The sequence below is a fragment of the Canis lupus genome, chromosome X (genome assembly GCF_003254725.2).
Source record: "Canis lupus dingo isolate Sandy chromosome X, ASM325472v2, whole genome shotgun sequence".
In the NCBI taxonomy this organism is placed as follows: Eukaryota; Metazoa; Chordata; class Mammalia; order Carnivora; family Canidae; genus Canis; species Canis lupus.
The window spans coordinates 111,500,163-111,516,564 of NC_064281.1; the positions used below are offsets into that span (position 1 = coordinate 111,500,163).

Sequence of the window (16,402 nt, forward strand, 5' to 3'; positions counted from 1 at the left end):
CACTTTTTGGTGTGAGACAAGTTAAATGAAGTTTAATATTTTATCTCAATCTTTTAAAGAGCACAAGATAACATCTAAAGGCATCACTTTTCAAATCAGAATTATTTGCGCTTCCTGAATAGTAACCTGTTTACCATGTAGACTTGGAACTAATTCATTTTGAAAATGATCAAATACTAAAATGATGGATTACATTGAACCATCTAATCAAGAACTGACAAGGGGAAGCAAAATACTTGAAAATCAATGTCACAGTTTAATCTAAAAAAAATAAAATCAATGTTACATACTATTTACAGTCTTTGCTGAATAAAGGAAACCATTTCTAGGTTTCTGATCAAATAAGATTTCATGACTTTTGCAAAAGAACACCATGTCTATGGTCAGTAATTAATCTGATAGTTACCCAGTGAGCACCTACTATGTGGCAATCCTTGAACACATGTTGAATAAAACTATAGGTCCTCAATCAACTGTGATGTTAAACCGAGCATGATAATAGCAACAATAGAGGTGCAAAGAGATGTGCTGTGTGCCAGAAGTCGCACTTGAAAAATAAATCTAATTTTGTCATGTAGAGCTAGTAAACTTTATGGAGAGGAAGTAGCATGCATGAAGTAGCAATCCAAAAGGCAAGATAGTTGGAAAATTGTTCCCGGATTAGTGTATCATGGATGTATTAGGGTTCAGTGGTTCCCCCAGAGAAATGGAAACAATGGGAAGATATATATAAATTCAGGATATATACATATCCTGAAAGATAATGTTGCAGACTCTAGTCTGAGCCTAAAGGCCTAAGAACTGGGAGCACTAAAGGCAGAAGAAAATCCATGTCCCAGCTCAAGTAACCAGGCAGAAAGAAAAAGGGTTGAATTTCTCCTTCCTCCACCATTTGTTCTATTCAGGTCCTAAATGTTTAATCTGGCAACCTGTGGCTAATCAACACATGAAATTAACTATCATAACAGAAAGAGTTTTACTGGAATCTGCATGCTTTAAAGAGTGCAAATGTGTTCTAGTTAACATTTATAAGGCACCTATTATGTGTAAGTTGCTCTGAGTATGGAGATTAAGACAGTGTCCTTGCCTTCTATGAACTCACAGCCTAGTGGAGAGAGGAGTAGTGACAGGAGATGGGTAGAAGAGTTGTAAAAATAAATAAAAGAAATGGAGTTTCTCTGAGTTAAATGCAACAGCAGAATGACATACATAGCAAGGATATAGAAAGAGCATTAACTGTCTGGAGACTCTGTGTGTGTTGTGTAAAGGCTTTATAGTGTTGGTACAGGGCACTTGAGTAGGGTTTTGAAGAATGGATATTCACCAAGCAGACAAGGCCTAAGAAGAGACATGGAGGCATACAGCAGCATGGTAGGTACAGAAAACTTGCAGCATTTGAGTTTCACTGGGCCAACAGGGAGCAGAAAGACATGAGGGTGGACAAGCAGACAGGAGTCAGATCCTGGAAGATCTTGCCAACTGTCTTAAGCGTTTTGGACTTACACTTGGATGTTATGAGAAATTGAAGGTTTTAAAGCAGAGAAGTGAGGTGTCTGTCAGATTTGAAGTTTAGGAAGATCTTTCCAGCTGCTGTGAACAATTGTTCTTGAACTCAAGTGTTTTTCAGAATAACCTGGGAAGCTTATAAAATGCATATTTATGGATTCCACTCCCAGAGAAGAGAGCATGGAATTCATGCATGTGCATTTTAAGGATTCAGAGTTGTTGTTTTTTTTTTCAGGTTGCAGGTGGTCTTCAAATGGATTTGGTGGTAGCTATTGGAGTTAGGGGCAATTCCAGGATGAGGGAGACCAGATAGGATAGCATTACTGAAGGTAGTAGGATCACAAACTCTAGATTACGGTTTAGAGAATAAGACAGGGGCTTCTGAGGGGGCTGAAGTACTTGATACATCATTAATATATAGCTTCAAGCACAAAAAAGACAAGATCCAATTATGAGAGACGGCTGTAACACAAGGTTACGGGTGCACTCACAATAAGGTACCTTGCTAAAATGTCTGTCTTGTTTACAATTCTCTGCCTGAGGTCAGATTTGGTTTGCAACGACTGACTCTATAGGTACACAAGCTGATGACCCCAGGTGTTCAAAGGAGAGGTCTGAAGAAGCTGAGAACCAGTCAAAATTCTCTAGGGATGCCTAAGAGTGTTGCTAAGCAGGGACAAGGTCCAGCTGTAGAGCTGCGGTTCAGCAGCATGAAGTGTTCAACTGTTTCCAGCCTATTCCTCAGGAGAAAGGAATAAAGCTTTATTCCTCAGAAGAAAAAAAAATATGAAGTACAACATACATGTTAATTAAATGTTTTTGCCATTCAACAGATCATCATCATTTACAAATGACTACACAAAAAACAAAACAAAACAAAACAAAAACCAAATGACTACACAAGTACAGCATGCAAAACTATTGGAATTGTGTGAAAGAGAGGGAGAGAGAGAAAATTAGGATACATTTCATCATAAGTACATAGTCTACTGCCACCAAATCTGTTTTTCATAGATGCTGCTGCAATAAATCTTTGATACACATTTATTTTCCCTCCCTGTGGCAAATTTTTTATTTTTATTTTTTTATTTTTTATTTTTTTTTCTAGTTTCATCTGCCAGAGATGATGGGAAATTTTTATTTTTTATTTTTATTTTTTTAAGTAAATTAATTTTTTATTGGTGTTCAATTTACCAACATACAGAATAACACCCAGTGCTCATCCCGTCAAGTGCCCCCTTCAGTGCCCATCACCCATTCACCCCCACCCCCCGCCCTCCTCCCCTTCCACCACCCCTAGTTCGTTTTTTTAAATGGATAAATGCAGCTATTGTAGCATTTGACAAGATAAAGGAATCACACATTTCCCATGACCATAACTAATTTAGGGCATTTTTGTTTTTGCATATTCACTTTTTGTCTTTGTTTCTTGACACATAGCTATATTTTGCTAGTTACAGCACACTCACAATTTTAAATTTTGCTTCAGTATTAGTTTGTTAGGGTTACCATAACAAAATACCATAGAATGGGTGACTTAAGCGACAGGTTTATTTTCTTATAGTTCTCTGAGATCATAGTATTGGCAGGGTTGGTTCCTTCTGAAAGCCATGAGGCAAGGGTCTATTCCAGGCCTCTCTCCATGGCTTGTAGACGGCCACCTTCTCCCTGTGTCTTCACATTGTCTTCTCTTTGTTTGTACCTATGTCCCCAGATTTGCTCTTTCTTTTTATATGTGGAGCTCTCTTCTCTTTTGCTGTCACCTCTATAGGAAACATTTTTTCTTGGGAGGGAGCAGAGGGTTCCGTTGGGTGGATGCACTGGAATGCACATTGTGCCTTTTATGTTGTTTCCCATTTTCCTGATGTTATAGGTATTGTTTCATTAAACATCTTCGTGCATATGGCCTTTTTGCTTCTCTTCAAATATATCCTTAGGGTGAATCCCAAAGAGTGAGATTACTAGGTCATTTTTATGGTTTTTGATTAATATTGCCATATTGCTTTTTAAATGGGCTATGCGAATTTATATGGCTACCAGCAGCAGTATTTGAATATACAGTTTTGCTACAATACCAGCATTTGGTGTGATAGTTTAAATTAGTTTATTTAATAGGTGCAGAATATTACAGCATTGCTATTTTAATTTGCATTCCTCAGATTACTACTGAGGTTGCTCACTGCTGGTTTTCTGTCACAGATTAGAATAGTTCATGTAAAATATCAGAAAACCTTTATTCAAGCATTAATTGCAGAATTCACATGAATTTAAATTCATTTATTCATTAAAATATATCTTTTGGTACACTTTTGATGAGCATCTGCTCTATGCCAGATATCGTGTTAGAGATAAAAGATACAAAGGCAAACAGATTCCTTGTGTCTATAATAGGAGGTATATGTTGGCCTTTACTGTCACTTAGAAGGTTTGTAGAAAAGTTCCAAACTTACACAGTTAAATTTGAACAGCCCCCTGTGTCAGGATCCCACTAGAAAGAGATGACATATTCAAAGGAGTATTTGAAAAGAGTTTAATAAAAGAACTACTTAAAAGTAAGGTAACCAATATGGAATAGTGAAGTATCATAGATTTTAGCAATGGTGGAAGCCATTATCATCCCTAAACCTAAAGGGACAAGGAAGGCAACCATTAATGGAATACAGAGAGAGCTATCGAAGAGGGGCCCTATAGGAACTATAGTCTTAGGTAGAGGAGACAGGCCCTGACCAACAGCACCCCCTTTCAACTCTTCCTCCTCCCTCTGACCAGTGTTCTGCAAGAGCTTCCCAGAGGCTCTCCCAAATGGAGCCTGGATGAGCCAGTCAATCATGTCAGTCTACCAGGACTTAAAGAAGGGCAGAGAAGGTCAGAAAATGGGCAAATAGAATATCCAGTATTGGTCCACCACTATCCCCCTGCCAAAAAAGGAATAAAACTGTTTCATAGCCAAACAGGTGAATTTGGAATATCTACTCTGAAAGTGACCTAAAACAACTTGCTTGAAAATAATCCTGTACAGCGTCACTTGGGGCACATTTCTTTAAAGCTGCAAGACACCAGTATGTTTGCCACTGCTAAAGAACTGTCCTTATTTGGCAAGAAGTGGGAATGACAAGAGAGAAACATTTCATCAGATCCGGTGCTGCTCCTGACCCAAGTGGGCATTTTAACAATGCAGTGCTAAGTTAGGATGATTCAAGTGTTTTAATTAGAAAGTTACAGTCTCACTCAGGTTACCCTAAATCATGGAGTCATTGTAAGTTGCCATAGTAACTGATCCGATGCTCTGTTTGTCTGGGTGTCATTGTAGATGCAGGGCTCTCTTTCTCTCATGGCATCTTGATTTTTCTTTCTTCATTCCAAACATTTTCTCCTGCTACCAACAAGAAGATCACCTTATTATCCAATCAATTTCTGGCTGGAAAGAATTTGACTGGTCTAGCTAATCACCTAATAGGATTAGCCATTCTTAGGTCAGGTGGTCCAGTGATGATACAGTAAGTACTATCCCTTGCTCAAGAAGCAGCCTGCTGACGTTTTTATTAGCAGAGACTACAGAAAGAGCAGTTTCCCTTGGAGGAAGACAGTGAGAGTGGCACAAAGTCCTTGGAGCTAATTGGAAAACCATAAAACTTTCTTATCTGAAACAAATCTCTCCCATATTCACCCCAGTCAAGATTAATTACTCTTTCCAACAGGCTTCCATAACTATTTTTTACAGGTTTATTGAGGTTTAATTGACATATAATATTCTGTACATGTTTAAAGTGCAAAAATTGATGATTTTAGATATAGGGATACATTCCTGACTTCACCATCATAATAAAACTAATGAATATTTACATCAATATAAAAGATTTTTTTTTGTTTGCCTATAGGGGGACATATGACAAAGATCCTGTCCAGAAGGAAATCAATCAATCAATCAATCAATCAATTAATGTCAAGTTAAAGACAGGTAAAGAACTAACTGCAGATGGGCTAGGCATAATGAAATCAAATAAAGACTCGACACCAAACTGCAAACAGTACATTGTGCCTTTCTGTTCAAGATTTACAATCCTGAAAGAATTGTATTTACTTGGTTTGGATCCTGCGCCCGCCCCTGGAGCAAATAACCATGGCAAAGGGATCAGGATCTCAAAGTATTAACATGAACACTAGTGGCCTGTCATCCCTGCATATTGAGGCCATTCCCAGAGGAAGAACTGTCATCTGGAACACCATTCCGAGAGGTATTTACTATGGGATGATCGAGATTAAGAGACGTATCCAACATCACACAAAATATAAACCTTAGCTCCCTCTTTTCTACTCTGCCACATTTGTGTTACACTGTTGAACTTTCTGTCTGGTGGGCATTTCGACTGATAGGGATTTGCCTTCTCTAGGAATCTGAAAAATCCTATTTTTTCTCATCAGATTTATATCTCCAAATTAGCTGCCCTTAAGTTCTTTCATTTTTGAAATTGACCACTTCAGAGTTAATGCTACAAAATTTGCATGTCGACTCAATTCTAACCCTTAATGGAACACACACACACACACATGCACACAGACACACACACACACACACACACACACACAAGACAGCCTGCCTCTCTCCAGGACTCTTTGTATATCTGAATTTTTTTTCCAAACCAGGCAATTACTTACATGCAGTTGTGGGCATGATATAGTGACTTTGTGGGTGAAGGATCCAGTCTGTATCAGTCTCCAGTAGTTCTGAGAACCAGGAATAAAGTAGATTCTGGAGCTGTTCTTGTTTTGGTCTTTAAATAGGAATAATGAAGTAAAATTAAAGGGAATAAGAATAAAATGAACTAGATAGATTTTGTCTAATCAAGATTATGAGGATAAGAGTCGTCTTATTTATGTTTTTTAAAAATTTTTGTTTAAGATAGAACGAGTGAGAGAGAGCAAGAGAGCACATGAGCAGAGGGGAGGGGGAGAGGGAGAAGCCAGCTCTCCAATGTGGGGCTAGATTCCAGGCAAACACTTAGCCAACTGAGCCATCCAGGCATCTCTTATTTATGGTTTTAAAGGGCATGGAAATTTTCCATAAAAAGAATAGGGATTTGTTGAATTCTTTGCAGCAAAACATCACAATAAAAGGAACTGAAATCACATTAAAGCAAAACAGAAAGTGTTCTTTAGTCATAGTAAGGAACTTTCCTTGTTGATGTGTTAAATTGCAAGAATGGGGACCGAGGGCTATGTGGCATTTCTGTTTCCTGGAGAGTTCTAGGGAAGGGCAAATAATCCTGCATTGTACCAAACTGCACTGATCCTACATTGTACTGAAGCCGAGGAAAACAGACATTCTTTCAAGCTTTTTTTTTTTCCAGCTCTTCAATCCTACTATCCTCTGATGGTTTTCACACGCTATTCCACCAGCAACGAGTGTCATTTAAAGACTTCTCTGGAAAGAGAGACCTCATAGGCTCTTTTTCAGGCCTTTTGCAGTTTAGTTGTATCTCAAGTCAAGTGAGCACTCACTCTGGATATTATTTGTATTCATTTGTTTGCATAATGCGTAAAAATTAGAGATATTTTCAGATCTACTTTTTTTTTTATCATTTGTTTGGCTTAATTAACCTAAAGCTTGAACATATAATAGCATTTTCTTTTAGAACTCTCCACCCTGGTTTACTGCCAGAATTATTAATAGCAATGAAGAATTTCAGTGGTAAAGATACTGGTTTAAGAATGACTCAGAGATCTTTAGGGAGACTCAGAGTCCACAGAGGCTCTCTCTCCCCTCCCCAAAGTCATAAAATGACACTAGGAAAGGAAGGGAGTGTAAAGACATTAAAATTATTCTCTAGGGGCATCCCCAGTGGCCCTTCGGCCCGGGGCGTGATCCTGCAGTCTTGGGATCCAGTCCCAAGTCAGGTTCCCTACATGGAGCCTGCCTCTCCCTCTGCCTGTGTCTCTGCCTCTCTCTCTCTCTCTCTCTCTCTCTGTGTGTGTGTGTCTGTCATGAATATATAAATAAAATCTTTAAAAAAAAAGAACTCAGTTAAAATTATTCTCTGGTGAAGACCAAAGATATAATTGTGGGTAGGCCTTGAGTTGTAGTTTCTACAGTGCACCCTCCAGCCAAAAATACTACAAAATATAATGAAACTAGTCTGAGGAAGAGGCATCCCCCCTGCTCCCACCATATTCTGTCTTTCTGAAGAACTTATCAGCCTGTGAGAACAAAGTATTTGATTTCTAAGGCACCTTCCTAGAGGTATTTGAAGGAGTTTGCGGATTTTAAAGATGATTTCACACATCAAGGGAAAAGGAAAATGGTAGCTCCGACAGTGTTTTGAAGGGAGGCTACCATATGGCCTTTAGAAAGGTAACATTCGCCAGAGTTTTGTTAGACTATGAGATCCTCAAGGTCAGAGAAGCTATTTGGTTTTCCCACTCAGAGAGGATTGTGGAAATACAACATAATGGTTAAATTACAGACTGAGGAAAGCCTACTTCGTGAGATAAGGCTGTAGCTAACAACCATGTACTTGTGTTTTCCAAAGGCAAATGGCTTCGTTCACTCAGCTGTAGTAAGAAACTACAACTTACTAAGCACTTAATTCTGTGCTGTGCAGTGTGTGAAGAGGTAGAGATTCAGTCCTGATTAAGACATCATTCCTGTCCCAGAACATCTCACACACTCAGGGGAAGGGGGCAGGAACTGACTATTAAACAGGCTATTAAAATGCAGATAGTTAGGTATTGTGGTATGGGAAATATGAGAGGCAGTGGGATGGAGTGCAGAGGAGGGGCAGGCACTTTGCCAGGACCCAGCAGGGAGAAACGGAGGTAGACACGGATTTTGGAGTATCTGCTGTTTTGTATGCTCCACGCCACAAGCCTTCTCTGTTAGAAGGACTAAGAAATATTAGACGAATTTTAATTTTCTTTAATGTTCTAATTCTTTTTTTTTATATTAAAGCTAAAATAATTTTTTTTTACAATGCACCATTGCAAAAAAAGAAAGGCAGATTTCTCCGATTCCTTATTCAATAGGCAATTTCCTACATGAATGAGATGGTGTCAAACGGAATACATTCATTCATTCAAAAAATTACACATTAACACCGCAAGAAGAATTTGATCAAGAATTCACCAGACAGAACTTGGAAAATACTCCACTGAGGACCACTGAGCTGCCCTTGCCAAGGCGAAGGACAGGTAATTTGCCGTGACTAATTGAAAAACATAAAGAACATTAATATGAAAAATGAAAGCATAATCCATGGTATAACAGGCAGGGAAACCATTCACGTAATTGATTACTCTTCAAGGTAACATGTTCTTCCTCTCAGGAATTTTTCTTTGGCCCATTCTGTTTTAAAAGCCTGCTAAAGTGACATCATTTGAAAGGTCATGGGAGCAGCTGTCTCTATACCAGTGGTCCAGAGAGTGAGACTAGGATGCTCACAATTTGGGGAAAGAATTATTAAAGAAAATATTTAGAGACCTTAGTGAAGCTATATGCTCCATCTGAACATGGTGAGACATAATATTAAGACACGATGATTATTATATCAATGGCTTTTAATTTGAAAACAAGTAGCAGGTTATCAGAGGACCTAGGTTTTAGTCTTCGCTCCACTGCATACTAGGTGTGTGAACTTAGACAAGTCGCTTATCTCCACGGGATTCTCAGTTTCTTTATCAGTAAAATGAGGATAGTAGGAACTCTTCTGCTTGTCTTGCTAGGTTGTGAAACACCAAATAAGAGCACTGGTGCAAAAGCTGTTAAAGACCATAAAGATTAAACATAAAAATAAAAGTAATCAATGTAGAAAGACTGAACCTTTTGGTATTCATCAAGCATTATGGAGGTAAAAGTAATGGGGCAACAGAAAACAGTAACTGAAGGCACAGCTCTGGCATCAGAGTCCAGGTTCAGATTCCAACTCCTCCAGCTCTGTGTGACCTTAGATAAGATAACCTCTCAGAGCTTCACTTTAAATCATGGGGATCATATTGATCGCTTTTTCACAGGGTTGTTCTGAAAGATCAATGATGTGATGCACGTGAAATGCAGAAAAGGACTGTCCCAATTGTATGTGTCTGTTCCAATTACTCTTCTGAGTAGCCTCCTGTCCTATTCTCCTTCACCTGTGGGCAGAACTGTTAAGTCCTAGACAGTCAGACCTCATGAGTTGAGCCCCACCAAGACATAATTAGGGCAAATGTACACATAGATTAAATCCTTCTTGATTATGTCCTTGAAGGATAAATTTGCTAAAAAATGAAAGATGTCACACATATGTGGTCAATTGATCAAAGGTGCCAAAGCAATTTAGTGGAGGGGAAAATAGTCTTTCACAAAATAGTGCCCGATTAACTGGATATCAATATAGGAAAAAAAAAAAAGTGAACACCAACTTCTACCTTATGTCACACGTAAAAATCAACTCAAGATAGATAATCAATGTAAATGGATTCTAGATGGACCTAAATGTAAAACTCCAAACTCTAAAACATCTAGAAAAAGACAGGAGAAAATCTTTGTGACTTTGGGGTAGGCAAAAGTTCATAAATAGAACACAAGAAGCACAAAAATATTTAAAAAGTTATAAATTTGATGTCATTAAAACTTAAAACTTTTATTTTTTATTTTTTTAAACTTTTATTGTTTAAAAGGTATTGTTGATAAAAAGAAAAGACAAAACTTGGAGAAAATATTCATAGCACTTACATCAGACAAAAGTACTTATATCTAGGATGTATAAATACCTCTTATAATTCATTAATAAGAAAACAACCAACCAATAAAAATGGGCAAAAGATTTGAAGAGATATCCCCCCCCCAAAAAAAATAGTCACAAATGGCCATCAAATGAATGATGCAGCCAAGACCAGATTTAAGAGGGGCATTGTCTGGGCTCCATAAAATATTGCTAGTTATGCTGCTAATTGAGGCCAAGGGGCAGGGAGAGAGGACTACCCTGCTGTGTCCCACCACCTCTTCCCATACATTTCTCTATTTTCTCCATTCCTCTTGCTTCTTCTTATCCTTTTTACCCTGAAGAGATAAGGTTTTAAAGGGCTCAAGTCCAGTGGTCTTTATTTGCTTCTCGATCATATAGCTAGTTCTAGGCAGAACCAGAAGCTAAAGCCATCCTGACTCCCTGGATGTAGGTTCTTCATGGGGTGCCATGGGCCTGGTTGGTTGCTCTTTCTTCCCATCTTTAGATTAACACTGTGTGCTACTTTAAGACGGGCAGCCCAGCAGACCTAGGGCCACATTTACATTTGGGATGTTTTCAAAGCAGATGTGCAGTGTCACTTGCTGAGATCTAGTATGTGTTTCTCTTGCACTTCGAGTGGCAGACTTACACCTCAGCACTTTGGACAAAGATGGGTAATCAGCATTGGCTTTGGCTCCCAGAATCAAAGTGTACATTTATATTGCTGCAATGCAGCTATGCTTTCAAGCTGATGTTCTCAGCTATTTGTAAGGTTCTGCGAAGTGCCCCTTCTCTTGCCAGTATGGGAAAAAAATGTTTCCCCAGAACTGCCCAGAATCATCTGCCACTAACTAGCTGTGTGACCCTGGGCAGTCACATCCCTCTGTGGGCCACAGTGGCCTCATGGGTAAGACTGGGGCTTGAACTAGTTGATCTCTGAAGGCCCTTTGGCTTTGCCATTTTTTACATTCTCCAGCTCCATGATTCCAAGTCATCAGCCTTAACACTGAAATGCCACCAACACAGAGTTAGGTATATTTTTTGCTGTTGATTTGCAGTCTCTGGGATTCCTCTGCCTTGTTTATTGCTTCCTTGGAGCTGTCTTGCATAATCTGCCTGCTTACGATCTTGCTGTTTCTTACAGATGGTGTAGTGTTTGAAAGATGAAGGCAAGAGTATTCAATGCAGAAGTGTAGACACAGACCTATCCCTTTCTGACACTAAAGCTACGTGTTTCTCCTGTTTCTTGTCCTCTGCCCCCTTCCAGTTTGTTCCATCGCTGCATTTGGGTTTTATGATTACATCTGCAATAGCAGGCACAGATGTTTTTCTCACTCAATTGTATGGTTAATGGTGAGATGGATTTTTCAAGCAGATGCTCGCATGTGGGTGCTATTCTTTTCTCTCCTGACACATTCTCTACACAAACAGCAGATTGTGTGTCTGGTGTGCTTTGAGCCTCACAAGAGAATTCAAGCTGAAAAATGCGGGGCTGATTTTTAAACTCTTAAAAAAATAATGCAGGCACTCAACTTGATAAACACTTGATAGCACTCCAGCAGTCCAGATCCAGACCTACATCTCCAGCCTTCGCCAGTTTTAGCTGAAGAAGCTGAGATTAAGAATTTGTCCTTTGAAGGGTTGCCCTTATGAAGGGCAAATGGCATCAGATCCAATTTGAAAAGAGCTGGACTCGTGTGCTCTGTCACTGCGGTTTCTGTGACTTGAGGCATGTTATTTAAGCTCTGTTTCTTCATCTGGGAGATGGGATTGATAATACAAAGCTGGTGAGCATCACCAGCTGGTGTGCTGAGTTGCAGAGGTCCCTGCTCAAGTCCAGTCCATGCTCACTATGGCATGTACAGCTAACTGGAGCTGACTGACCAGAAGTCTATTTGCACAAAGGACTGAGAAACCTCTTGGGGGAAAGACAAATGTGTGCAAAGCTTGAGTTTGAGCTTAACTGAAATTTCAATAGTGCCAGAGCTTCTCAATGTTGGCACTACTGAAATTTGGGGCTAGACTGTTTATTGTGATGCCTGTCCTGTGCATTGTAAGATTTTAGCAGCATCCCTGGCCTCAACCCAGTAGCACACCACCCCTCAAGTTGTGACAATTAAAATTGTTTCCAGATATTGCCAAATGTGCCTGAGGGGAAGGGGTCCAACTGAGAACCACTGCCTTAGAGGCGTTCAATTCTGGCTTTAAATGCCAGCTCTTATGCTTACCCGGGGTCATACTGCTAGTAACTCTCTGTGCTTCAATGTCCTCATCTGTAAAATGGGGTTCTTAGCTACTTGGTAGGGAGGACTGTTGAGAGAATTCAAATGACAGATGTGTGCAAATTCTGGCACCTAGTAAGACACTACCTCTCTGCAAAAAAGGGCCTTTGCTTGTTTCTTTACTCTTCCTAAGATACTCTCTGGCTCTTGCCCCACCTCTCTGTGTCTTGTGAACTCCAGCTCATCTTTCAAACCTCAGCTAAAGCATAATTTGTGGGGGAAGCCTTCCTTGGTCCCTCAGACTATATCAGAGCTCAGGGCACTTTCAGCACTTATTTTGTTGATATTATACATTCTAAGACTTGGGTGATCATTTCATTAATGTCTTTTGGATTACTAGACTGTAAGCGTCATGATAGCAGGTGCTATGTCTCTCTGGTTCACCGTTGCATTGCCAGAGCTCAGGGTGGTGCCTGGGACAGAACATTCATTTAATAAAATATTACTGAAGGCAAGGAGGAAGCAAGAAATGAGGAGCTCAACACAGCAATTCAAATGTCATTGTCACCAATTCAAATGTCATTGTACCTTAATTCCCCTAAGAAATTATAGGCAGCTAATTAGCCCAGTGAAAAGAATACAGTGACAGGAGAAGAACAGTAGTTTTAAGGAAAGTCTGTCACTGGAAACTCTCTCCAACTTAGTTCTCATAGACTGTGGAATTTGGTGGGCCCAAGAAATGGAATACCTCCTTTCCAGCTGAATTTGAAACTAAAAGAGTAGAGAGATGAAGATCAACAATATTATCTTTATTCCTAAAAACTGTTGGGTCTGGAGAACATAGTTTATGTGTACAGCAACATACTCTTAGTACTGTACCCCTGAATTAGCTAGATTTACCTAGTCATAGGCAGCACTAAACAAATCCAGCACACCACCTCCGATGGGGACTTGCATTTACAAAATTCATAGTATATAGAACTAAGACTATTTGTTTTCTTACAGAAGACCTGTCCCAAAGGGAGAAGCAAGAAGTGTTGAGCTGAGTGAAGATTTTCTTCCTCCTGTGGAGAAAGGCCAGGAGCACTACTCTAGTGCAGGTCCTCCATTTAGGAACATGATGCAGTGGGAAAGGACATCACTCCACATCCACTCCTGCCAACAGACTTATGCCTGTCTTCAAACAAAATAGAAAACTGGGAGCAAAAATTGACATAGGCATTTCATTAAAGAGCCTGTAATATATTAGGACTCATGCAGTATTGCTCTGGGACTTCTCTACCTGATTATGATAAAAAAAGGAAAAAGAAGTGATCTTCCCCATTTTCCCACAAAACTCTGAAGCTTTGTCATCTTGAGGGCCCTAGTGAATTGATCTCACCAGTTGTTTCTGGAGAAGATGGTAGCCCCATGGAAATAGAAGTGAGTCCCACCCAAAGTGGGCATGCTCAGTGGATGAAGCAGTGCTCAGTGCAGGGCTTCTAGATCAGGATAAGAAGCTGTGTTTAGTTAGCAATTTTCAGAGGCTAGTAGTACAAGAAGCATGGAAATGATAAATGCACCCTTGTTTTATTTTTATTTTATTTTTTCAAAGATTTCATTTATTTATTCATGAGAGACACACAGAGAGAAAGAGGCAGAGACACAGGCAGAGGGAGAAGCAGGCTCCATGCAGGGAGCACGGGGGCTGCCCCCACCCTTGTTTTAAACTCTGGCCTACATAAATCAGGAAACTTTGTATGTGAAAACAAAAGCTTTGTAAACTGTAAATCTATTCAAATGTGAAGGGCTATTAAATTTTCCCTTTTCACAGTTTCATTTGTTTCAGTTCTATCCCAATATGCTTTTAGGACCTTAGGTCTTCATGATATTCTGTTGCCCAGTTGCTGCGGTGTGGCTACTTTTCAGGATTGAGACAGATGTGTAGGTAGGTATGGTGGCTTGAGAACCATCATATATCGTGATGTGCTTGTGTTACCCGATCTTAATAAAAGCCTCAGACCAAAAGACTAAAATGGGCTTCCCTAGACTGATACATTGCACATCCGTCTCCGACATTTACTGCTATATAGAAAGCATGTCCTGTGTGGCCCCAGATGGGAAGAGACTTCGAAGCCTGTGTTTAGCCTCTCTGGATTTTGCCCAATTCATATTTTTTCCTTTTGCTTTTGCTCTATAGCCTTCGCTGTAATGAACCTTACAGCTATTGAATCTTGTCTTTGTGGTGAATCAACAGTTGAAGGTGGTCTTGGGGCCCATGAGACACTCTACTTTCAAAATATATCCAGAGGTTAATGACTTTATACCATCTTTTCTGTTCCTGCTCTGGTCCAGACTACCATCTGTCATCTGGGAAAATATAGTACTGCTTCCACTCTTATGTCCCTATATCCAGTTTTCTAAAAAGCAGCCAGAGCAATCTTCAAAAAATGTAAATCTTATTTCATCATTCCCCTACCTGTTCAATAACTTCCAATGACTTTCCACCACATATTTAAATAAAAGTCATGCTCCTTATCTAGCTACAACATCCAGCATGATTTTTCCTCCTGACATCTCTCTGAAATCATCTTTTACCACCCTCTCCTTTGATCATTTTGTGCCTCTTTGTTTCTAGAATACCTCGAGTTCATTCATTTTGGCAGAAGCTGTTCCTTTCATCTAGAAAGATCTAGCTCTAGTTCTTCCTCTCTATCTTCCCAGGGTTGGCTCCTTCTGGTCATTCAGGTCTCAGCTCAGATGTCACCTCCACAGATCACCCTAGGTTTTAGCCCTTCCCCTCAATTACTTTTATTATACAGCCCTCTTTATTTTACTTGTGCCATTTACCAATATCTGAAATTATCTTGTTTGCTTTTAGAACCCAATCCCCTTGAAGACAAAGACTTTGTCTTTCTCATTTACCGATGTTTCCCCAGTGTCAAGAACAGTGGCTGACTCATAGTAGCAGACATTCAGTAGATATATTTTGATTGAATGGATGAAATCTAAGACAATTTGCAGTTTTAAGGAAGTTCCTATTGGGATATGTGTGTGTGTGTGTGTGTGTGTGTGTGTGTTCTGAAACATGCTGGAAAAACCTTTAGGTAGATAGTGTATGTATAAGGCTAGGACATTTCTCATACAATGAAATATCCATCATCTATATTACTCATTGTTGTGTCCTCAGTTTCTGGAACAGTGCCTGGCTTACAGTAGGTGCTCAAGAAATATTTGTCAAATAAATGAATGGTGCCTGATAAAAAGTGTGCATCGCAAATATTTGGAGAAAAACATAAGAAGTTATGACATACCACAAATACCTGGGTAAATGGTTTATGTCTTTCCCCTTCCATGTTTCACATTTCTCTTCCCCTCAATTAAAGCTATTTGTTCATTCTTTCAATCAAAATTTATTGAAGGTCTAATATGTGCTAGTGATATTATAATATAACTACCCAAACTAACTAAACTAAATGTATTACTAGACCAAACATCTTTAATAGTTGAGTTCATCTTATATCTTTGTCAATTGGGAAGTAAGAAAATTGGTAGACAACTGGAATCGCAGTATATCATGTGGTATCATAAAATCTGACTCCACATCTAAAGATTTATACACAGGGAGAGAATTAAAGGGATAAAGCTGGATAAAAGATCTAACAATGGTATAGACTGACTTTTTTTTTTTTTTGTCTACTCCTAATGCCCATGTCTATTGCTGGAATTTTAAGAGAGTATTTCTATGAAGTTCAATGTACTTTAATACATTTTACAAAAGGATTGACTGCCTTGGTCAGTTAAGAGTGGGTTGTGCCAGCCTGATAGCATTATTTGGATGCCTGCTATTTGGGTAAAACTTTAAAGGTCAATTATCTTGGATCAAAAAGACAAGTTATTTCAAGTATTTTTGGACAATAAAGAGCCTTTGCAGTGTCTAGGAACCTCAAGGGTGCTATAATGAGCTTTCATGTACATAAGTATCAATTTATACCAGTG

General features: G+C 39.2%; 1 long non-coding RNA gene across 12 annotated transcripts in view; it reads right to left on the reverse strand.

The window, feature by feature from the left end:
- The window catches only part of LOC112668469 (uncharacterized), a 135,541-nt gene that overhangs the window by 67,022 nt on the left and 52,117 nt on the right, over positions 1-16,402 (reverse strand). For 6 of the 12 annotated variants that reach the window (XR_003141706.3, XR_004813045.2, XR_004813042.2 and 3 more), the window contains 2 exons: positions 6,163-6,278; positions 4,022-4,882 (listed from right to left, as the gene is read on the reverse strand). The exons of the other annotated variants lie outside the window; for them this stretch is intronic. This is a non-coding gene — a long non-coding RNA (uncharacterized LOC112668469). Of the gene's footprint in view, positions 1-4,021; positions 4,883-6,162; positions 6,279-16,402 lie in introns of those variants that run through there. 12 annotated transcript variants of the gene reach the window in all.